Raw genomic sequence first — 26,517 nt, 5'->3', positions numbered from 1 at the left:
GTCGTGGACAACCATACAAAGGAAAGAAGCCTTATATGCAATGTGAGTATTATAATTTGAAGGGGCACTTAAAGGAGAATTGTTATAAACTGATTGGTTACCCAGCCTACTTTAAGGCAAAGAAGAAGTTTGTTGTTAATAATATAGTTGGGAACAATATAGTAGACAAGAAACCTCAGGTAGTGGAAGGTGAGGTTATTGGTGAATCTGCAAAAGGTGGATATTTTTTCACAGAAGACAGTACAATCAGATCATTGGTATGTTGAATGTCAACAAGGAAGTTACAGGACCTCAAGCTAATTTGGCAAGTATTGCCATATCTGTTATGGCAGACGTAGATACTGCTTAATATATTATAGACTCTGGTGCTTCTCACTATATTATTGCCTCATTTAATACCTTAAAAAATGTTAGTGAATTGAGTTCCAAGGATGAAGTTTACTTACATAATGAGCTAAGTCCTACATAACACACATAGGAATTTCTGATTTCCTTCAGAGTATGAGGGCTAAAGATGTGCTATATATTCTAGATTTCAGATATAATTTGTTATTTGTATCTAAGCTAACCAAAAGTCTCTCTTGTGCTGCCCTATTTTTTATTTTTTTTTCTGATTTTTGCATTTTTCAGAATCTCTTCAGTGGCAAAGTGAGGGAGATTGGTAAGGAGGAAGGTGGTCTATACATTGTGAGGTAAAGAAATAGTTGCAATAATATGAAGCATTTAGTGAAGAGTGCAGTGGTACAAGAAAAGTCAGTAGACAATAGTCTTTGACATCGTAGACTAGGACACATTATTTCTACAAGATAAATATTTAGACATAGCTGTCAATAAAGATTGTTCTACCTTCCCACTAGCAAAGCAAAGCAGGTTATTGTTTCTTTCCAATCATACTGTTAGCGAGAAGCCATTAGAATTGATTAACATGGATGTATGGGGTCCTTACAGGATACTTACTCATGATAGAAAGTATTTTTTTCTTACTATTGTAGATGATCATATCAGATTCACATAGGTTTACCTGTTGCAAATGAAGAGTGGTGTTGCTACTGTATTCAAAATATTTCTTTTCTTAATAAAAACTCAGTTTTCTTTATTCTAAGGGTGGTTAGGACTAATAATGGAATAGAATTCTTTAATAAAATATGTACTTACTTGTTCAATTCATATGGCATAATTCATCAAAGCAGTTGTGTGTATACCCCTTAGAAGAATGGGGTAGTTAAGAGGAAGCACAGGCACATCCTAAACATTACTCGAGCATTGAAGTTTCAAACCAAAGTTCCTACTAGATACTGGGGAGAATGTGTAGAAGGGGTTGTCTACTTGATCAATAGGTTGCCAACTGAAGTTCTACAGTGAAAATCACCTCATGAATTGTTACATGGAAAGCCACCCTCCATTGATCATTTGCGAGTGATTTGGGTGCCTTTGCTATGCCACAACTGTTGTCGGAGATGACAAGCTTGGCGCTAGAGTAAGAGCAACAATCATTTTAGGCTACTCTACAACTCAAAAGGGCTACAAACTTTTGGATCTCAGCAGAAACAAATTCTTTGTGAGCAGAGATGTTGTCTTCAAAGAGCACATATTCTCATTTGCTCAGTCACTTGAAGCTAGTTCTCACATGTTCTTTCCTGATTCTTCTTGTCCTTTGTTTGATGCAACTCCTAATAGGGGGAGATATTCTGACAATTAGGTAGCTCACCAACAGGACAATCAAACAGGCCACATATAAGCTCATGGAAATCAAGATGTGCACAATGCAGCTCCTAATTCATCTTATGCTAATGATGCAGTTGAAAGTCAAGATGTACACAATACAGTTCCTAGTCAAGCTGATATTGATATAGTACATATAATTGATGATAATTCTATTGAAGATCTTAAAAATGTAGAAATTAAGAAGAAGGTGAAGTGTTTGATAGTGAATTAGCAGAAGCTAATTAAGGAGCCGAAGCCCCTGATGCTAGCTTAACAGAAACTAACCTGAGAAGATCTGGGAGATCAATAAAGCACCCCTATGGCTTGAAGATTATGTTAAAAAGGGAAGCAAAAGGCCATTATGTATCCACTATTAAACTGCATTTCCTATCACAAGCTATCTGCACAAGGCAGAAACTTTGTACCATGTATTTCAACAATCATAGAGCCACAAACATTTTAGCAAGCCTCAAACGATGATAGGTGGGTAGAAGCCAAGAAGCTGGAAATCAAGGCCTTAGAAGATAATAATATATAGGAAATAGATGATCTTTCCAAAAGCAAGAATGTAATTGAATCAAAATGGGTGAAGAAGATAAAATATAAAGCTGATGGTGAAGTTGAAAGGTTTAAAGAAAGATTAATTGCAAAAAGGTTGAATCCAAAAGGAGGGGTTGAATTATCATGAAACATCCTCACCAATCACTAAAATGGTGACAACCAGGTCTGTCATAGCATTGGCAGCCTCAAGGAACTGGAACATTTTCCACATGGATGTGTATAATGCATTCTTACTGGGAGATTTGTTTGAGGAAGTTTACATGGAGCTTCCTTAAGGTTTCAGGAAACATGGGAGACAGGTGTGTAAACTAGTGAAATCCTTATATAGTATGAAGCACGCTTCAAGACAGTGGAACATAAAACTGTTAGAGGCATTGGTTGATACAGGCTACTGTCAAAGATTACATGACTACTCTATGTTCACTAAAAGAGAAAAGAGTGACATAGTTGTAGTGCTAGTATATGTAGATGATCTATTGATCACAGTAAATAGTGATAGCCTTATTCAAGAGACAAATAGGGTGTTGCATCAAAAGTTTAAGGTGAAATATCTTGGAGAACTGAAGTTCTTTCTTGGGATAGGGGTGTTGAGATAACATAGGGGCATATTGTTGAACCAAATGAAATAAGCATTGCAGTTGATATCTAACTTAGGACTGGGAGGAGTCAAACCAGTCTCAACACCTTTGGATATCAACCAGAAGTTCACTTCAGTGGAACATGACAAGCACATAGGAGTTTCAGGGGATGAACCATTGGCAGATGTGACAGCCTACCAAAGACTGATAGGGAGGTTGCTATACTTGACAATCACAGGGCCATACATAAGCTTTGTAGTATAGACACTTAGCCAGTTCATGCAAGCTCTAAAGAGGTCACACTAGATACAACAATAAGGATTATGAAATATATAAAGTTAGAACCAGGAATGAGAATAATGATGAATAGTGGAGCCGCAGATAGCCTCACTTATTTCTATGATGCAGATTGGGCAGCATGCCCCAACATTAAAAGGTCAGTTACAGGATTCTTAGTCAATGTTTGGCAATTTTTTGATCTCTTGAAAGTCAAAAAAGCAACAAGTTGTGTCGTGAAGCTCAGCTGAAGAAGAATACAGAAGTCTAGCTACTGCAACCTCAGAAGTAGTATGGCTCTTAGGGGTATTTGCATAATTGGGAGTGAAGATCAAGCAACCAGTATACATGTTTTGTGATAGTATAGCAGCACTTCAAATTGTAGCAAATCTTATTTTTCGTGAATGAACTAAGAACATAGAGATTGATTGTCACTTTATATGAGACAAGATCAAAGAAGAAAAGTTGAAGACTCATTATGTGGGCACTAAAAAATAACAAGAATATCTAGTGACAAAAGGTCTTGAGAAAGTTCAACATGTATAGTTGTCAGGCAAGCTAGGAGTTCTTAACATCTTACACCCTCCAACTTGAGGGGGAGTATTGAGATTAATAGTTAGTTAACATTAGTAGTTAGTTAAACAAATTAAGTGGTTAGTAGTTAGTTGACAACTGGATATGAACTGTACCATTAGTTGGTTATTAGTTAATTAAGTGAATTAATTATAAGTTGCTACTGCTACTGGACATATATATTTCGATAAAATCAATACAACAATGATTTTCTCTCCCAAAATATCTTCTCTCTACCTCCGTGGATAAACTCTAAGATTGACCTCCCGACCAAGAAAACTAACTTATTTCCCACTCGTCGTCTTACTCCGAATTGAAATCAAATTGTCAGGAAAATAATGCAACCATTTTTTTTGCTTCCAATAGACAATAATCAGGTATCACTTAATAATGGTTGATCAGAAAACTTTTTAAAAAGATGTTACATTAGAATCTGAAAAATAATTAAGAAAAATATTTCAAAATAAATTTAATTAACTCAATTAGTGACTAATGTTCCTCCTAGAACTGTTCTGTTTAATTATAGAAACTCTTGATTTTATATATATATATTGACTATAAAAAGTAAACAACGAATTTGATCGTATATTTGTGTAAAATCCTTATAGAATTTCAGAGAGTTGAATGATGGTACACCTTCAGTTTAAGTTTTGCACACCTGAGAACTAAGGGTGTCTAACAGGCCGGGTTTAACCGTAATCGGACCGGCCCAGATTGGATTACGGTTAAAACTGAAACCGGCCTGGATCGGTACCAGGGGGCTGAGTGGGGTTGGGTTAAAGTGGTAGGGGGTTTGGTCCGTTCACCTATTTTCAACTGGTTACCCATACCGGTCAAATCCGGTCAACAAAAATACTGTAGAACCGGTTAAACCAGCCCGGACCGGCCCGACCCAGACCGGTTAACGACTATTTTCTTTTTTTAAAACAAAAACTTGTTGATTGGCTTATTTGGTTACCGTTGGCAACGGTCACCTGCCAAGGAGCCGTTGCCCAATGACTGATTTGCACAATTAGCCCTTTTTGGGCCTTTTTTTTTAAAGAAATTAACACTTTTTGTAATTACAAATTTAACCCTTTGTAAAACTATAAATACACCCCCCTTCTTCATTTCTTCACTCATCTCTCATTTCTCAATCTCAATTTCTCAATTCAAGTTAAATCATGCCCCGTACTTCTAGAGTGCGCTCATATGTTTGGGAACACTTTGAGGTGGTAGAAGAAAATGAAGAAATTCACAAAGTAAAGTGCAAGAACTGTGATCGAGTCTTAAATCTTCGTCCAAAGTGTGGCACGGGCTGTTTAAGGAAGCATATGAAGAGTTGTCTTGAGCGTCCTCCAAAAATTCGTATTTAAGTTGATTTGAGACAATTTGTGTTATTTTAAAATTTAGACATATTTATGCTTAATGTTTTAGTTTGTTAGATTATTTTGAAGTATTATTATGCATGAAAATTTAGTTTTACTCTTTTTTCGTTAATTTACTTGTTAAATGCAAACTTCAATTTGTAATTTTGAAATAAATGTAGCACTTGCAATTTATAAGTGCAATTTTTCCCATCTTCTTTTATTCTTTATATTTTTTACTTTATATTAATGTAACTTACAATAGTTATACAAAATATAAAAAAAATTAAAAATTACACTAACCCGACCCGGCCCCTTATACCCGTAACCCTTACAGTTTATTTTTTACCCGGATAAACCCGAATCCGTTAAACCCGGTAATCCCCAACCCGTAATCGGACCTGACATCAACCCATACAGTTACTAATTTTTCCTACCTAGCCCGGCATGGCCTACCTGTTAGACACCCTTACTGAGAACTAACGATAGTTTGGAAGTGGACCTCCACTATAGTTTTTCACTAGCTCGTGTGGTTGTGGAATAAGAAAGTTTAATTACAATTAATTAATACATTGTTGGGTTGGTTGCTTTTAGGGGTGGGCATAAAATCCGAAAAACCGAATTCCGAACCGAACCAAATTAATTTGGTATTTCGGTTTCAGTTTTTTCGGTATTTCGATCTAATTCGGTACTGGATTTTCGGTATTTCGGTTCTGTTTTCGGTATTATAATTTTACAATTTCGGTAAACCAAAATACCGAAAATTTGGTGAGCCTATATAATATATATGACTATATCTAAGCCTAATTACCTATTTAATATATATTAGACTAAGCCCATACCATCCTGGCGTCCCACCTAGGCCCAGCTCCCCCAACTCCCAAGCCCAATCCTCATCAATTACCCAAGTTAGTTAATACCCAAGCCCATTACCCTTCCTCTGACTCTAATAGACAGTCTAATAGTCGAGAATCAAATTAGGCATCTGAAATTCTGAATCAAAGTAGGGCATTAGCCATTAGGGCTTAGGATATCATCGAGAAGACGAGAATCGACTGCGAGTCTACGAGTTACGACTTATGACCAGTCGATAGTCGATCTCGAGTCTCATCTCATTTTCACCGGTTAACTTCACTACTTTTGTAAGTTTTGTAAGTCTCATCTCATATCATTCTCATCCCAGTACTCTCTGAGGTTTTTTGCTGAGTTTTTATATTTTTAAGTTTTGAACTTTTTGAGTTCAGAGTTCAGACGCATAAATTTTTTAATTTCTGATTTTTTGCATCAAACTAATTTAGGGTTATAGGCGGCGATTTCCAGCTCGATTCGATTCCTCACTCCTCACAAATTCCGGGCAAACGAAGTGTCGAAGACGCTGCTGTCCTATTCCAGTGTTCCGAGCTCGATTCAATTTCAATTTCAAAGGTATGTTTCGTTTTCTTTTGGTTGTACTGCTGATTGAATGAACTGTTGTTCTGAGCTTTTCCCTTTAGTAGAAAAATATCATTTGTATCACGTTCATGCTGTTTAATTCATTTGCTTGTATAATAACAGTTGTGAGTACACGACTATGTATTAGGCTTACCATATGATTACTTTGTTTAGGTCTGATTTTTAGAACTTTCCTTGCATTTTTCTTATGATAGACACTTTAGGATGATGACAGTTGAGTGAATTCACTGTTAGTCTTCTTTGTTGTGACATTCTTATGGTTGCTGGTTTGGAAAGATTTAAATAATTGTGGACTTGTCACTTGAGTAGTAATGGCCATGGTTTTTTATTTATTTATAGATGGCTAGAAAAGGATATTGTTAATAGCTTCTTTAGCCTTTTTAGCTTTTGCTTAGCTGCAGTTACATTAGACTGCTACTGTATCTGTTGGAAAGATATTGTTAATTCGTTATAGCAGAAACATGGTAGTTTAAGCTACTTATAGCTAGTTTGAAATAACTAAAATCTAAAAGTGCACTCTCATATTTACATTCTCTCAGCATTACTGATAGCAAGGTAGTTAATTTGTTGATTGTTAATTTATGTTTATATTTGTTTAATTTTGTATAGATGGAAGATACAAGTAAAGTAAGTGATGTTGGTTCTAGTGAAAGTTTACCTATTACGGTAGATAGTAACACCAACACCATTGATACTCAAGATTCCAAGAAAAGGAAAGCAATGCAACCTAGGTCTGACGTTTGGAACCATTTTGATAAATTTGAGGTTAATGGGGTTGGGAAAGCACGGTGTCGATATTGTAAACAAGCTTATGCTGCTAATTCATCTAAGAATGGAACAACAGGATTGAAGAATCATTTGCTTAGATGCAAAGAATACCCACTTAAAATTGCAGAAGATAATAGTCAAACAAAGATAAATTTTCAATCTTGCCAAAATGATGAAGGATCAATTTGGAAATTTGATCAAAAAGTGGTTAGGAGGGCCTTAATTGAGATGATAGTTACTGATGAACTACCATTTAGCTTTGTAGAAAATGAAGGCTTTATGAAGTTTATGAGAAAAACTCAACCACTATTTCGTCTTCCTTCTCGTAGAATAATAACAAGGAATTGTTATGAAGTTTACAGTGAATTGAGGCAAAATCTAAGAAGTTCTTTTAGAGAAGCACAACCAAAAAATTGCCTAACAACAGACACTTGGATTTCATTACAAAGAATAAATTATATGTGTTTGACAGCCCACTTCATTGATAGGGATTGGAAGTTGCATAAAAGAATACTTAATTTTTACCCTATCACTAGTCATAAGGGTGAAGAGATGGCTAAAGCTATTAGGGATTGTTTGCTTGAATGGAAATTAGACAAGGTTTTCACTATTACTGTGGACAATGCTTCTTCAAATGATGTCACTGTCAAAGAATTGTCTAAACAGTTAGATATGTGGAAAACTAATATGATGAGTGGTAAACATCTTCATGTGAGATGCATGGCTCATATACTAAATCTAATTGTGCAAGATGGTTTGAAAGAACTTGATGCTTCTGTGACACGTGTTAGAAATATTGTGAGGTATGTGAGATCTTCGCCTGCAAGGACCTTAAAGTTTAAACAGTGTTGTGCACATGTAAAGGTAGAATGTACCAAAACGTTGTGTTTGGATGTTCCTACCAGGTGGAATTCCACCTATTTGATGTTGGATACAGCACAACACTTTGAAAAGGCCTTTGACAAGTTGCATCTTTTTTTACGATGGATTTTCTGCTTATCAATGTTCTCATCTTTGTGAAGATGGTGGTAATGCAGGTCCTCTTGAATCTGATGATTGGGTGAATGTGAGGAATGTGATAGAGTTTCTTGCAAGATTTCACGAGCTAACTAAAAAAGTTTCAGGTTCACGTTATGTCACTTGTAATTCTCATTTTGAGGATGTATCTGAACTTTATTGTCATTTGAAAATGTGTTTAGCTAGTGAGGATGAGCATTTGAGAAAAATGGCTCAGCAAATGCAAGAAAAGTTCAAGAAGTATTGGGGTGAGCCTGAAAAGATGAATAAAATAATTTTTATTGCTTCCGTCTTGGATCCACGTAACAAATTTGAATATGTTGAGGGAGCACTTGAAGAACTTTTTGGGGAGGAAAAAGGGAAGAAAATAAATGTTGAGGTGTATGCTTATATGAATTCTTTGTTTGGAGAGTATCTAAAAAAGTATTCAACCGAATCTTGTCCTCAATCTCCATCTAGTTCTACTTCATCTAACAACACATCTAATACACCTAGTGGGAGTGTTATAAGTGCATCAAAAATAAGGACTAAGCTTAGCTTGAAGAAACAAAAGGAAGACAATGGAAATGGGGGTGCTAAATCGGAGTTGGATAAATACATTAGTGAAGAACAAGAGCCTTATAGTGAAGAATTTGATATCTTAAGTTGGTGGAAAACACATGCTCCCAGATTTCCTATTCTTTCGGAGTTGGCTCGTGATGTGTTGGCAATTCCAATTTCTAGTGTGGCGTCAGAATGCGCGTTTAGCACTGGTGACCGTATTCTTGATTTATTTAGGAGTTTATTGACTCCTAAATGTGTGAAAGCTCTTATTTGTGTTCAAGATTGGCTTAGAGAAGAGAAGAATCCTATTAGTGTTGAAGAAGGCTTGAAGTATCTTGAGGAACTCGAGCTTGGTAAGCTTTAATATTTTGTGTGTATTTTAATTCAAAATAATATATCATGCCTTTTCATTTGTATGACATATTTGGTCGTATTATCTTTAGATATGGAAAATATTGGAAGCACTACTAGCATTGTTTGATGTATAGTTGCAACTTGCATCTTGAGTGGTAAGTTTAATACTCTATTTGTTTGGTGATAATGATATACTTAATATTTTGTAGTTTTGTTTTATTATCATCAAACTATAATATTCTAACTTATGATTTATATTTTTTTTAGGTTCAAGTGCAATCATGCCCCGTGCTACTGCTCAACGCTCCGATATTTGGGAATACTTTGTGGGAAAGAAGATAACGGAGAAGTTCGCAAAGTAGAGTGCAAACATTGTGGTCAAGTATATAATGTTAATCCAAAGAGGAATGGAACAATTGGTTTAAGGAAGCATATTAAGCATTGTCTTGCGCGTCTTCCTAGAATTCATGTTTAAGGATTAAGACTGTTTGTTGAGGGATGCCCTCTCTGTTTTTGTTGCACTATGTTTAACTGTTTAAGTGTTAAGACTGTTAAGACTGTTGCAGTTGGTCAGTTGCATTGTGTTTAAGTGTTAAGACTATTTTTGTTGGACTGTGTTTTTATTGCACTGTGTTTAAGTGTTAAGTGTTAAGTTGTGTAATGTGTAGTTGTGTACAGATTCAATTGTTTACTGTGTTAAGTGTTAAGTTGTGTAATGTGTTGTGTAGTTGTGTACAGATTCAATTGTGTACTGTGTTAAGTGTTAAGTTGTGTAATGTGCAGTTGGCCAGTTGATTGCAGTATTGAACTGTCATCTATGTTTAAGTTGTTTAATATAGTTGTGTAATGTGCATTGTGCAGTTGACCAGCTTTTGCTTTTCACTTGTATACTAATACTGGCGTGCAGAATGCAGATTGTAATATTGTATAATATGATATACAGTATACTGGCGTGCAACTGCAGATTTCCAGATTGTAAAGAAGTTGTTGTCTTGTTCAGCTTTTGCTTTTCACTTATTCTTAAGCCATGTGAATTGGTTATCACATGGGTTTCAGCCAGAATTGCCAGAATATAATATGTTATTCTTGTTTCAGCCATGTGCAGTTGTGCACTGTTATATATCGGAAAACAGATTCTTTTAGAGTGAAAATTTCAATTGTGCATGTGCACTGTTAGCATTGATTATTCATTGATTGTTAAACCGAAACCGTACCGAACCAAAATAAGAAATACCGAACCGTACCGAAATATTTTTGGTATGGTATTTGGTATACACAATTGATAAACCGAATACCGAGCCGAAATTCTTAAATACCGAACCAAAATTCTTAAATACCGAACCGAAATACCGAACGTCCACCCCTAGTTGCTTTTTTTGCTTCAGTGTAAATGATATTTGCATAAACTATGATGAAATTTATATATTATTTTAGGAAGGATAAAATACGGAATAAAATATATGTATTAAAATAATATAACAATAACAGAAATGCCCTCACACTCTTCATGTTTATTTCATATTTTCCTTGAAAATATACAACAAAAATAAAACATGCATTCTACTTTATTAATTAATTCCTGCATTACAATTCTACGCATCTTGTCTTCGAACCCAACAACACCTAAATGTTAGCTAACTTCTCAATGGCATGTGAAGAAATTACTTTCAGGTGAATGTTTTTTTTTTTTTTTTTTTTTTTTTTTGTTTTTGTGTGTGTGTGGTTCTTACGACAATCCATAGAGAAACTATTAGAATAAATGCAAAGTAACGACCTGATTTAAAATTGATTTTTCATACGCTAAGAAAAATTCAATTATTATAATAAAAATAGATTTAGAAATATCTGATAGAAATTCACTTATTATAATAAGTATTAAATGGTAGGTAAATTCTTCATCTGAACTGAAAGAATTCTTTCTGGTTAAAGATTTCTGTCTAGTTGTTCGGAAACAATTACGAGATTTTCTACAAGAAACTCCGTGTTTAGTCCCTCTAGTGGAGTCAAATCAATATGTTGTAAGAAGTTTATTTTATTTTTTTTCCGTAAGAAGAAATTAGATTGGAATATCTATGATAAGTTGCAACTATCTTTACCGCTAAAGTTTATAGGCCGAAAAGATGACATATTGGGCTTTCCAGATTGAATGGGCGGTCCTCAACATTTGTTTTTTGGAATTTTATTTTTCCGATACGATATTTGAAATTTATTTATTAAAATTATCCTAGTATGTCACCTGCCCTAAATAAATATTGCTTACAAATTATATACAATTCATTATGAGTGCCTTAAATTAGGAGATTTAATTATATTCTTTTCCAATTTTCTCTCCATTCCTCTTTCAATAAGACTCCTTCCAGCGTGTATTATCTATTTTTAAGACATAATTATCTTTATTAGATATTTTTGGTATCTAACAGTTTTTGGTATTAGCGTAGTCTATATAAGTTTCAATTCAAAGTCGTAGTCATTTTAGTTTCCTATAGTTTTATTACTGATCCTTTTAATTTTAAGACATAATTATCTTTATTAGATATTTTTGGTATCTAACAGTTTTTTGGTATTACCGTAGTCTATATAAGTTTCAATTCAAAGTCGTAGTCATTTTAGTTTTCTATAGTTTTATTACTGATCCTTTTAATTTTTATACTAGTTAATCTTTGTATGGACCAAAGATTATCAAAGGCTCCCTCGTCTCCGCAGCCAAAACATAAAAAACTGTTTAGTTAGCTAAGTATGATTGTTCACGAATAATGAAACAACGGCATTTTAGTATTTACGATAGTGTTATCCACATCCGTTTGAATATCTACACCAATATATATATATAGTAAAAATAAATTTGATACAACTAATTATATAGTATATAATTCATTTACAACTTTCATATATTATTTCTTCCCAGTTAAATATAACTACAATATCATACAACATAAATACAATTTTTCATATAAATTTTATACATGTCTTTTTTCTGTATTTTGTATATGATTTGTATATATGTAACGATCCGACTGGTCGTTTTGAGCAATTGCGTCCGGTTCGGTAGTTTGAGGTCACGAGCAGCTTCATAATATGTGTATCGACTCACATGCATAGTTGAATTCAGCTAACAGATGATTCAGAGTCAAATTGGAAGAAGGAAACTAGTTTTGGAAGCTTAAACGGTGAGAATTTGACTAAAGTTGGACTTTTGAGTAAACGGCACCGGAATAGGTTGTGGGTGATCTCAACAGCTTCATATAGTGATCTTGGACTTAGGCGTGCGTCCGGATACGGATTTGGAGGTCCGTAGAGTAATTTGAGGCGTTTCGGTGAAAGTTGGGAAAAGTTGAAGTTTGAAAAATGGACAAGTTTGACCCATAGTTGACTTTTGTAATATCGGGGTCCGAATACGATTTTGAGAGTTGGAACAACTCCGTTATGTTATTTTGGACTTGTCTGCAAAATTTGGCGTCATTCCGGGTTGATTTGATAGGTTTCGACACGAATTTTAGAAGTTGGAAGTTATGAAAGTTCCTAAGTTCGATTCATGGTGTGATTCGTTGTTTCGACGTTGTTTGGTGTGATTTGAGACCTCGAGCGAGTCCATGTTAGGTTGTATGACTTGTTTGTGTGTTTGGACGGGGTCCCGGAGGCCTTGGGTGTGTTTCGGGTGGGCTACAGGTCATTTTTCCTTGTTTTTGAACTGTTGTTTCTCGTATCTGATATCCTCATTCGCGTTCGCGAAGTCCCTTTCATGTTCGCAAAGCCCCTTTCGCGTTCGCGAAGTGTCTCTGCTGGTCGCCTCATCTTCCTTCTTCACGTTCGCGTAACACGCCTAGCGTTCGCGAAGCTCTATCTCTTCCTTCATCGAGTTCGCATCTGTCCATCGCGTTCGCGTAGTTATGCCATCCCACCCTTCGCATTCGCGAAGAGCAGTCTTTGGGCCATCAGACTCTACTTCTTCGCGTTCGCACTGTCGCTGTTGATACCCAATTTTTTTCTATATTTTTTATATGCATAAATACCTTCAAAATAGCATATATATGCATCTATAAGCATGTACAAGGTTTTTATAATTTTTCCCAAATTTTAAGGATTTAAATTGATTTATATCCTTCCCTTTTATTCATAAAATCCCCAATAATTATCCCTCAAATTAATTTTGTGGTGATTTAGTCATTTAATTTCTATATTTATGCCAAAATATGGTTAAAATATTTTTATGCGTTTTTATAATTGCATTTTTGTATTTTTAAAGCTAAATTGCATATAATTGCAATATTAGCCCCATTAATGTATAATTACATTTATATTCGTAAAATTGATCTTCTATATTTTTAAAATATTAAATATCTATTTTAAATCATTTTAGTACACAAAATTATTTATTAGTTATTATAAATTATATAGGAAAAATTGGCTATTTAAAGTATAGCCAGATTTGCATTTCAGTTGTAGCCCAATTTAAACCAACCCCAGCCCAATTTCGTATTTAAAATACCCGACCCAAGCCCTGAACCCGCCTACCCGACCCAAAGCCATATTAAATCTTGGACGTTGATCTAAAAGATCAACGACCCTCGTCCGTTCTTACCATTTTTAATTCCAACGACCCCTAACCCTAGCTCATTATTCAGATACCACCGCCTCTGTATTCTCTCATCTCCTCTCCTCTCTCAACCACTCAGCCTAACCCTAGCTCCTTCAACCGCTGACCTTCTTCTCCGTTCTTCTTCGATGATCTCCCTTCAACTCCTAAGCCTCCAATGGCTCCTCTAATGCTATGCTTGCCTTCTCTAAGGTCTTCAAGGGCCTTGGGTCACGCCGACTTGCATCTAGGGTTTGCTATTTGTCTGTTCTTGGCTACTTCAGTGCGATTTCAAGCAAAATTATGCTGTGTTTGTTACGATCCTTGGGATTCTAGACAGGTTCCTTCATCTCTATTTGAGTTTCTTCTGAAACCCTAATTTCTGCCTACATCTTCTAGATCTATACAATTTTAAAACGATTTGAGTTTGTTTCTTTAGTATATTCCACTGTTCTTAGTATTCTTTTACAAGAATCATCGATTTTAAAGGGTTTTCACCTTTTCTAAAATTAGGGTTTTCAGAACTCCTTTTAAAACTTTGTTTAAACTGAATCCTTATGTTTAAACTTCCATCTCTTGCATCTTTCGACTGATTATATGATTTTACTACCTTTTCAACTCACCTATGTTGAAAGCCCTAATTTTCTAGACTTCTTCGTTTGGTTCTGTGTATTAGCAGGACTGCTCGTTTCTTGTTTGAGTTTCTGTGACTATCTTGCTTCGAATATGTTCTTACTGAGTTTTTAGCCTAACTTATATCACCTCTGTATGCTTATGTTCATCTTGATTATTCAGACTTGCCTCTTTCTATCGATACTATTTAACCTGTATGTTTGCTATAACTGGTTATTCTTATCTTACTCTATTTATATGCTGAATACTAAAACATGGCTTCCTCTTTGATTGATTCTAGTTTCCCTATTTTATGTTGATTGAAAGACCTTCCTTTAAACCCTCAATTTCTACCTCTTCTATTCAAATTAACTGATTCACCTACCTTGTCTGATGTGGTACTTTATTCTTACCGACTATTTCCTTAATTAAGAGTATTCTGAATTTAGCCCTAATTGTTTACCCTACACTTACTAAATTTGATTCTTTCCTTATTAGTCATACACTGATTTCTTTCCTTATATGCTACTTGTTCCTACCGTTTGAATTGATTCCCTTAACTTAAGGGAGTACTTGTCCTGATTTTGCTCTAATTGGTTCTGAGTTCCATAATTGTTATGCTACTATGATTCTTGCCTTATTTTACCTAATTTTCGAACTACCATATATACACACTCTCTCATTAACACAAACACACGAGCACTTTGGTTCAAAAACTCTCTCTCACACACTTAAACTTTCTGCTCTCTCTCTTTTGTGCTATTTGCTACTATTCTGAGTTAGCCGGCTGCAAGCCAAGGCTAACTATTGTGCTCTCCTACTCTTTCACTTTTGCTCACTGTCTTCTTTACTGGTATGTTCTAATTTCAATTCATGTTCCAAAATAATATGGTTCTTTTATTGCTTCAGTTCATCCTGTTTCTAGTTTGCTTTTACTTATGGTTTTGCTGTGAAACTTGCAGTTAATATGATTATATGATTAGCATGTTATGTACTCCCCTTCCTTAGGATCAGTATGAACATATTACCCCTCCCCTCTATATAGTCTGCACTCCTAAACCTGTATGGTTCTGAGATTGATCAAATCATGTGGATCCTATACTGAACTCCCTTAAGCATTGCTAATTCTGTGACTATGTCCAAACAATGTATTTGAGCATAATTCAAAAGACTTCTGCCTGCTGTGTGTTTACCGTTATGTGTTTCCCCTGTCCCCAATTCCCATTTATCTATGTGTGAAGGCTTGTGGTGTTAAACCTTCTTTGTTCTGTGTGTAATGCTGAACTTGCTATGGTTTTAAGACCGGTCTATTGTTTGTTGACTGCCCTACTCTTTTCAAAACTATCTCATTGAATAACTCCTTTGTTGTTTCACAAAATTATTTTCAAGTATCCTGTCAATACTATTTTCCTACTAAAACCTTTCAAACTATGTCAAACACTCCCACTCTACTCCTAAGTCAATAGGTTCTGCCCCCTCCAGTATGTGTACTGCCTTGTGATCCTCTTGAGAACCCTCTGAACTCTGGCATACTGAGGTTGGCCCTTCCACACTACACTTATTCAATTTGGTTACTAAGTCTAGGTGTAAGCACTGCCTGGGATCCTTGAGATCCTTAGGGAACTTTGATGCACCTAGACTATGACGTTGTCTATGGAATTGAGGCATTTGAGGCTATTGGAGGCTTTGGAAATCTGGGCCTATCTGTAGGCACCCTATAGAATTACTTCTTATTTTATTATTTACTTATATAATTCGTTCATATGGTCTGTAATAATTTGTAACGAATATTGGGGTGACTAGCGAAAAAGGTGGGTAGTTACATATTTGTTGGGTAATACATGGGGAACCATGCCTATAGGACTTTACAATTTGTTGTGTTTGCCTTTATAAGTAGAAATTATGCCTATAGGACTTTTGTATCTTGTTATATTAGAAATCATGCCTATAGGTCTCAATTGATTCCATAATAGAAATCATGTTTAATAGGTCTTAAATCAGTTTCACAAGTAGATGTCATGCCTATAGGATACAATTCAATCCAGCTTCTATTATAACAAGTGTTTACATTCTTTTCATTTGTCATCATGCCTGCAAGTTTTTGAAATTAGTATTAAAATTAGATATCATGCCTATAGGGAACAAACCCAAAATTCTGCCTATAGACCTAAACTAGTTTAGTTTTAAAATAAATTAATTCGGTTAACGATTAGCTCACTTAAACTGGTTTAATTAAGTGGTTTATATTTCCCTGAAACGAGTTCTTTCAAAAACTGCCTCAATTTATCATTCGACAACATGCATATAGGGATTAAAGAGTCCATTTCAAAACCTTCCTTTTTCACTATATAAAATGTAGTCATTAGTATTTCGCGTATAGGCAAGCCTGTAGGGCATTTTCAAAACTTGCAATTCTAAAAAAATTTCTATGACTTAATGTTGTTATGGTTTAATAGGTTTTAAAATCAGTAAGCAACTGCTAGGGTTATTACTTCTGAGTTTATAAAATAAACTGCTCGTCTTCTGTATATTCACTCAGACATCATGCCTTAGGATACTGTTTAACAAAAAGGCCTTTATTTATGTTTGAGTCGTGCTGTTTACATGCCTTATCTGTGGAGGTAAACTGAGCCTCTTATTTGCTCCTTCCTGTTCTTGTTTGCTAAGAGTCCTATGTGTTATTGCTTGTCGCCTTGGTGTTTCACCTTTTAAACCTTATGGGTCTGTTTAGAACCACCTATAGGTAGAGGTCTTAAATCCCTCCAGGACCATTAAGAAGGGACAAGTAATAGCACGCAATAGAGATTGTTGACCAACACTCGCTTTAAATGACCACTAAGGGGATGGGAATGGTAGATATGTGATATGATGACTACGCGCTAATGTCACGTGTAGCCCCTCATTGAGGAGTGATTACCGGACATTGTGTGGGGTGATCCTATAGGCTAATCAACCTAGGACTCCTCCTTTTTTTCCAAAATTCCTTTTTCTGTTTAAAACTTTGTTTTACACAACTTGTTCAAAATCTTTATCTTATTTAAGTTGTCCAACGTGCTTTACTTGCAACCTATTTGATTCAACTATTTATTTGGTTAATGGACTAATTCATAAATATATCTTATGTCGGGACCCACAGTTGTGGACCATGATGGGTGCCTAACACTTCCCCTCGAGGTCATTTCGAGCCCTTACCCTAATCTCTGGTAATGCAAACCATTCCAAGAGTTAATCACTCTAGGTGCCCTAACGCACCATAACTCGTTAGGTGGCGACTCTTCAAATACCCATTTCCCAAAAGGAAATGAGTTATTACATCCCATGAATGTCGAAACTCGGACTTCTCTCTACGGAGGAAAAAAAAGGGGGCACGATAGCATGGCGACTTTGCTGGGAAAATACTCAGGCTCTTACCATAATGAACTTATCTTTTTACTAATTAGTCCAAGCATGCTTTATCCCATACCCTTCTCCCTTATTTGAATTTAACTGTCCATTTGTTAAGCATTTATGGTTCTTTATCTCTTAAACTGACTTGTCTCTTTGTTTTCTTTTCTTGTAACCGTCTTTCAATTATTTAAATACTGTATTCACTTTTTCCTACGTGAAAATACTTGACTACATGTTATTAATTGCTGCATAAATCATGCTCCACATCATATTCCACTCGTGCGTATCAAATCCTATAGCAACGCTTTAATGAGTGGTTGCGCTCTTCCTATTTACTACCCTTAAATTCGGAATGGCTTATTTATGATAATACCAGTCGATCAGCGGTGCAGTCGACGGTTCCGTGCCTTCCCCCTCACGTTGTCCGCTTGAGGGTACCAGTCTAAAATCCCATAAAAACCTTACTCTGGTTAAAATTGTGCATGCATCATGGTCAAACCTAGTCGGATCAGTTATGTTGTCCACATAATGATCCTTTAAGATAAGCCTTATCCAAAAGTCCATCGGGTTTTCCATTATCCCAACGGACACAACCACGTTCTGTGCATTAATTTGAGAAACTAAATGCCGATATGCTGATCACAAATGTATAAATAGTCGAGTCTGGTGGAGATGGTCCTAACCCTTCTATTTTGCAGAAAATGAGGAACGAGGTCCCCAGCTTCGGTATCGTTAGCACACCCTCACTCTTGCTAGACTGGTGGAGGAATCTTCTATCAAATGACCAAATCAATGAATCAAAGAGAGGGCCGTCAAATCTAGCGAAAAGATGGAATATCTGGAATACAGTTTGCTGGAATTGGAATGAAAAGTGAGGAAGAGAGTCACCGACTGCCAGAACGCCGAGGGAAACGAAGGAGGATATTTAGCAAAGGCGTTCTTATTGATGAACCTACACGAACTGGAGGATTTGATCAACGGGAACATTCAACCTGAGGAAGGTCCTTCTGGGACCAAATAGGCTAGATTTACTTGCTTTTCCTAAAATGTAATAAAGCCAAGTGCCAATAATGACTTAGTTTATTATTATATTAGTGTCGTTTTGGGATTCGACTATTTTTATATTATGAAATGAAGTATTTATTGGCATTAAAAGTTCTCCAAGTTTATTTGTCGCTAGGCCTACCTCGGGCACAACGAGGTTCCCAAAATAGGACACGAGTTTACATTTCGCAATATGTGTTTAAATACTACAAACATTTCAGGATCCTCACCGACTTGTTACCTTTTTTGTTTTTGCTTATTTTTTATTGTTATTCCCATTCCTTTAGGTTGGTTCATTCATACTGGCCTCATTAGCGTATCACACCAGCTCTAGAGGCCCTCTACCTCATTCTCCTCCAAGCATCACAAAAAGCAAAGGAAAAATAAAAATGGATGACTTAAGTGGAATCCAAAAAGAAAATATTGAGAATACAGAGATTTCAGATGGCCGTAGTACTCCGGCCCCAAATGATCTAGTTTTGAGACTGGAATAAAAGATACTGGAATTGCAACGAGAACTTGAGCAGGTTCGCAACTTCGCAAATTTGTCACTCACTCTCAATGTCTCTGATATCCACCAACAAAGCGAAAAGAACCCAACACCTCCCCAGAACACACAAAACTAACAGCCACAAAATCCTACCGCACAAAATCAATACGCAACTCCACCCCAAAATATCAACCCATTCCCGATCCCCAAAAATCCACCAATGACCATCACTATACCCAAGTTCCTGGCACCCATCAAAGCAACCCTATATACGTGGAAACTATACCTCATTCTACCCAACCAATCTCCTGTGCACCGGAATCCTCCGAGAAGGACTTGCTCATTAAAAACATGGCTGAAGAACTCAAGAAGTTAACAAGCCGAGTTCAAGTGTTAAGGGCGAGAGAGGAATAGAAGGTTTGAACTATGAAGATTTGTGCATACAGCCGGATGTCGAACTTCCAGAGGGGTACAAACCTCCCAAGTTCGAAATGTTCAATAGTACAGGTGATCCCAAGGTTCATCTAAGGACCTATTATGACAATCTTGTCGGGGTCAGGAAAGATGAAAAGATCCGGATGAAGCTCTTTATGAGAAGCCTTACTGAGGACGCTTTGTCTTGGTATATCAGCCAGAATCCCAAGATATGGTCTAATTGGGTAAGCATGACATCAGATTTCATGGACCGGTTCAGGTTTAGCACAGAGAATGCACCGGATATATTCTACATTCAGAATCTTAAGAAGAAACCTACTGAAACTTTCCGTGAGTATGCTACTCGTTAGAGGTCGGAAGCAGCCAAGGTCAGTCCCTCTTTGGACGAAGAACAGATGAATAAATTCTTCGTCAGGGCACAGGATCCACAATATTTTGAGAGGTTGATGGTCATCAAAAACCACAAATTCTTTGGCATCATCAAACTTGGAGAAAGAATCGAAGAAGGAATCAAAAACGGGATGGTAACAAACTTCGAGGCCTTGCAAGCCACGAATAAGGCACTACAATCAGGTGGCATATCGAAGAAGAGAGATGTTGGGGCAGTAATGGTGACCTAGGGCCCAAAATCTCTACTCACTTATCAAACACCTCCACCCACTTATCAAACACCTCCACCTATATATCAGATACCTCCACCCATATATCAAACACATCCACCCACATATCAAGCATCACCGCCTACATATCAACCTTCATCTCCTAGATATTCCCAACCAGCCACTGTCCATCACACCTATATCTTCCAACCATCCCACTTCCAATCACCACCAGCTCGCCAAAACTATCCAATACCCAACTTCAACCGCAAGCCACATATACAATACACTGCCATTGTTGAGCCCATCGATTAACTATATGAAAGGTTGAAAACCGCAGCTTACATCACTCCCGTTCCTGCTGTGGCATTAGAAAATTCATCCCAATGGGTCAATCCAAACAAAACATGTGTATTCTGGTATGAAAGGGTACACCACTACTGAGTGTCGAACATTGAAAGGATAAGATCCAAACACTAATTGACAACAAGGTCATACAAGCAAAGGAAGCCACACCTAATGTCCGTAACAATCCCCTCCCTGATCACAGAGGTGATGGTCATGTGATAAAAACAAATGAAGAATGGGACCCTGAGGAGTCAATCGGGCTTATTCGAGAAGGCCACGACTTTAAGGTTGCAGTCACACTTACTCCCATTGTGGTTCAGACTTAGGTACTAATTGGTGTTGAGGTAACTGCACCAGTCCCATTCGAGGTGGAAGTGGCTTCGTTCCCAGCCACCTCCGCTCCCTTTGAAGTAAAAGTGGTCACACCTTTTACTGTGACGGTATCAACCACACCCCCATTCAACTCAAAAGCAATACGCTAGGATTATGTTGCCGAGGCTCGGCGGAAAGGGAAAGCTAAGAGAGAGGAATCTAATGCTGCAAAAGGGATGACTAGAACTGGAAGAATCTATACACCTGAACACCTCGGAGGTTCAAGTAAGGAGGCCACTACTAGGCAGCCTGTCGTTGAGACCGAGCCAGATGACCTGTGGAGAAAAGTACAAGCAAAGGAGTATTCTGTTGTTGACCATCTAAACAAAATACCTACTCAAATATCTATCCTGTCACTATTGCAAAATTCAGAAGCGCATAAGAACGCTTTAATAAAAGTACTGAGCGAAGCTTATGTACCCAAAAACATCACCGACAGAGAAATGGCCAATATGGTGGGGCAAGTATTGGAAAGTCATAAAATTATCTTCCACGAAGATGAGCTACCAGCTGAGGGGCTGAATCACAATCGGGCATTGCACATTACAGTGTAATTTGAAGACAAATTCATTACCAGGGTCTTGGTTGACGGAGGTTCAAGCCTAAATATTTGTCCATTGGACACTCTAAAAAGGTTGGACAAAGGTTTCCATGAAATACGGGTAGGAAGCATGAATGTGAAATCTTTTGATGGGTCCCAAAGGGCCACGATCGGGGAAATCAATCTTTGCTTGCAAATGGGGACAACTTGGTTCGACGTCGAATTTTAGGTGCTTGACATACCAGCCTCATATAATCTTCTATTAGGCCGGCCATGGATCCATGCCGCTGGAGCTGTGCCTTCCACATTACATCAAGCCGTGAAGTTCGAATGGAATCGTTAGGAGGTGATCATTCACGGAGATAGGAGTAACCCCATTTACACTAGTCAAACCATCATAGCTATTGGACATAGAAGAAGGCTAGGAGGGGAAACCTATCATCACATTGAACGGATCAATGCCATCGAGAATAATAAATGGTGGATCACTAAAATAGAAAGCATGTTGGCTTGGAATGGATATGAACCCGACAAAGGATTGGGAAAGAACCTCCAAGGTATTACCAAACCAATACAGCTAAAAAATCATAGTACCACCTTTGGGCTCGGATACTAGTACACATGGCAAGAGTATAGAAATTGGTCACCTCTATGGCGTGGACCGTACTACTGTAACGACCCAATCGGTCGTTTTGAGTTCCGGCGTGTCATTCAGTAGTTTAAGGCTATGAGCAGCTTCATCTTAGGTATATTGACTTTTGTGTATGGTCAGAATTAAAATTCAGGAAGTTTGGAGTCAAATCTAAATGGAAATTCTCATTTTGAAAGCTTAAAATTGAAGAAATGAACTATGATTGGAATTTTGAGTAAACAACCTTGGAATTGGGATCCAAAAGTTCTAGCAGGTTTGTATGATGATTTCGGACTTGGGCGTGTGCCTGGATCGGGTTTTGGATAACCCGGGAGCGTTTTGGCGCCTATTGTGGAAGATAGCATTTTAGAAGAAATTGCATCAGTTTGGCTTAAAATGCATTTCAGTGTTATTGATGTCCGTTTGGAATTCCGAGACTAGGAGTAGCTCCGTATGGTGATTCTAGATTTGGGAGAGCGATCGGAAGTGAATTCGAAGGTCCGTAGGTCATTTTGGAGCCGTTTGGCTAAATATAGAAATTTGAAGGTTTTTGAGAAAATTTGACCGGAAGTGGAAGTTTTGATATCAGAGTCAGAATACGATTCCGAAAGTTGGGGCAAGTCCGTAATGTTGAATGTAACTTGTGTGCAAAATTTGAAGTCATTCCGGAATGATTTTGGTAAGGTTTGAGACACTTAGTCTCTTTTAAGGAAGCTTAAGTTGGAAAAGTCAACCGGATATTGACTTATGTGTTAGAGAGCTCGAAATGCGAATTTTATGGTTCGTATAGCGTCGTTAGGTGATTTGGGACTCAGGAGTGTGTCCGAAATATTTTTGTGATGACCAGTATAGAATTAAGCTTGAATTGGCAAAGTTAGTATTTTGGCGAATTCCGGTTGATAGGTGAGATTTTGATTCGAGGGTCGGAATGGAATTACGAGAGTTGCTGTAGCTTCATTATGTCATTTTGGACTTGTCTGCAAAATTTGAGGTCATTCGGAATAGTTTTGACGTGTTTCGGCATCGGATGTGGAAGTTAGAAGTTTCAAAATTCATAGGTTTGAATCCGATGCGAATTTGGTGTTGTGATATTGTTTTGAGCGTTACGAAGGTTGGAACAAGTTTGAACGATGTTATGGGATATGTTGGCATGATTGGTTGAGGTCCCACTGGCCTCGGGTGAGTTTTGGGTGGTTAAACGGACTATTTCATCGTTGAAAAAATTGCAGAAATTTTTAGGCTTCTGCTGTGCCCAGAAAATTTCAGGCGCGAGGTGTCCAGTTTGGAAGCTCATATCTTGTAATATATAAGAAATCAAAAAAATTGCAAAATACGAAAGTTGTATCCCTTACATTCTAGTTTTTAGAAAGTTAAACCATTCATGCTTTGGATATTATCTCAGAAAGTTATGATGGATCGAAAATGGCTGGTAGAGCGATTTCGACAGAATTTACGGATGCGATTTAGAAGCTCATATCTCGGGATATATCAAGGGTTATATGGTGTACAACCTATCAAATTAAAGATCTTCGAGTCTAGTTTCTAAATCTTCAAATCATTTGTCATTTGGATATTTATACAAGACGTTATGGGTGTTTAAGAAGAAGGTGTCCGACAAGGGAAAATTTTAATAGGATGTACAACTTGTATAGCACAAGTGCAAGGTATAACTCGACGAAGCACGTGCGGATTCTTTAAACACGGATTTGGCTTATTTATTTCATTTCTTTCATTTGGCTTGGATTATTTTGGAGAGGATTTCAAGGGGGATTTCATCAAGCATCAAAGGTGAGTTGTTTCTACTTATTTCCAAGTTAAATACATGGATTAGAGCTGAAAACTCAAGTAATTTATGGACAAAAATGGTGGTTTAGGGCTTGAAACTTAAGAGAATTAAATGAAGATTTGAGGGGTCATTTGAACTTCGATTTTGGTAAATTTTATATGTACGGACTCGTGGCGAGACGAGGAATCCGGTGATTTGACTTTCGTAATTTTCCGAGAAGTGGGCCCGGGGCTCGGGTTTTGCCAACTTCGTGATTTTTAGCGTTTTTCGAGTATTTTCGATTGGGTATTGTTTCCTTAGCATATTGTGATGTATTCGCTCTAATTTTGGTTAGATTCGACGCGCGTGGATGCCGATTTGAGGGGCAAAGGCGTCGCAAGCTATAGATTTTACCGGTTCGAGGTGAGTAATGATTTTAAATGATGCACTGAGGGTTTGAAACCCCGGATTGCACAACATACTGCTATGTTGAGATGAGACACGCGTTGTATGACGAGCGCGGGGTCATTTACTATTGGGGATTGTGACTTGGTCCATCCCAGTTGATATTTTTACCGCGTAATTGATAAAGATTTATTGTTTTTCACTATGATTGGGCTTATTGCCATATTTGGGCTTCGTGCCAATTATCTGAAATCTTTTGTGAATTTACATCACTATTTTCCTCACGAATTGAAATATTATTTGAACTCAGTCCAATTGAATTATATTATTTTGTGAACTCAGCTACATTTATACTCAACTCGAGATTTAATGATATTTATAATGCTGTTGAGCTGAGCACTATTGTTTTACTGATGCCCAAGAGGCTTATGATTATTTTCTGGACTGATTGAGGCCGAGGGCCATACGTGAGGATATGTTGAGTGATGTGAGGAGGCTTTCAGGCCTCGAGTGTTATATGAGGAGGCTTTCAGGCCTCGTGTGTGATGTGTGAAGGCTTTCAGGCCTATTGATATTGCGCTTGGGCTGTAGGAGCCCCTCCGGAGTCTGTACACACCCCCAGTGAGCGCAGGGTACCCAGGTGAGTTGGGAGTGGGCCCGAGAGGCCGTTGCTTGTGTGTGGTGAGTTGGGAGTGAGCCCGAGGGGCTGATGTTGTGTGCTGGTGAGTTGGGAGTGAGCCCGAGGGGCTGATACTACACTGAGATTTGCATATTGAGCCCGAGGGGCAAGCTTTTGATTTATCCCTACTGTGACACCCCGATTTCGGGCTGAGTTGGGAGGGTTTTCTTGTTCTATCACATTTATTTCGCATTTAAGATTATATTGCCCATGATTTAGACTTATTCCTGCTAAGTAATTATAAAGAGATGTACTGTTTTGTTGATTGGCTGGCCTTGTCCTCACGAGAGGCGCCATCACGACGGGTTGGGATTTTGGGTCGTGACAAGTTGGTATCAGAGCCTAGATTACATAGGTCTCACGAGTCATGAGCAGGTTTAATAGAGTCTCGCGGATTGGTACGGAGACGTCTGTACTTATCCTCGGGACGCTGCAGAACCTTTAGGAAAAACTTCATATTCTTGAATTATTAATCGTGCCTCCTTGATTCAGCTTGAAAAAGTAACTTTTACAGTTCCTTCCACATATTCGTATGCGCGAACGAATGCTAAGTATTAGATGTGCCTTGATGGCTTGTAATTCCCCGATTGATGGGCGAGGTGTAATCTCTGTGAGTTTGATGTTAGGCTAGTCGGGAGGACTTGAGGCCGGATCATTGCCTATGGCTTGAGCACCGGGGTGCTAATTATGTGAACAAGTGTTTTGAACTTATATGTTCGGTATTGTCCCTATTAGTGGGAATGATGGATGGATAGGTATGTAATGAGTATGTTACAACTGCGAGATGTATCTATATGACTTGGAAGTGACGATAGAGACCTGTTGGATGATAGGTGGACTATTAAGTGTTTGATTTTTCATTGTGATGCTTTGTCAAGTTGTGGATGTGTTGTTAGGATGGTTTTGGTGATTCTCTGGCAGGTGGATAGGCCCAATTACAAAGGAAACTCTGCCGAAATTTTTGAAAAAATTGGGACTTAGTAAAAAATAAAATAAAAAAAATTGTCGCCTAATAGTGGGCTTAACTGTTGTGTGAGTGAAGGAAGGAGTGAGTTTAATCTCACCATGGTATTACGACAACAATAATGTATATATGTTGTGATCTATGACTTCGAGCCAAGTTGGGGAGTTTGCTATTGATTAGATAACTGTGTGGTCATGTGCTATGTTGGTTCCGGTTCGAGGCATACTGGCGAATCAGCTCTGGTTACGGAAATTGGTCCGAAGATGGCACGAGTGAGGGAAAACTTGGACAAAAGCTACATGGTGCTTTATAGATGTGTGAGAATCACAATATGTCTTAAGCTGTCGTTGGTAAAGAATGCTCGGTGCATGGAGCAGGAAGATGTTTGGTTGTACTGGAATGAGGTCATACCCTGCGGTGTCAGAGTGCTAATGTGGCGCGTGTGGTTATGTTCCTTGGATCAGGTGAATTGCATTTTGAATAAGAGTAAATGACTTGAG

Source organism: Nicotiana sylvestris, chromosome 1 (assembly GCF_000393655.2).
Source record: "Nicotiana sylvestris chromosome 1, ASM39365v2, whole genome shotgun sequence".
Lineage (NCBI taxonomy): Eukaryota > Viridiplantae > Streptophyta > Magnoliopsida > Solanales > Solanaceae > Nicotiana > Nicotiana sylvestris.
The sequence above is the reverse complement of the archived record's forward strand: the minus strand, read 5'-3'. Positions refer to the sequence as shown.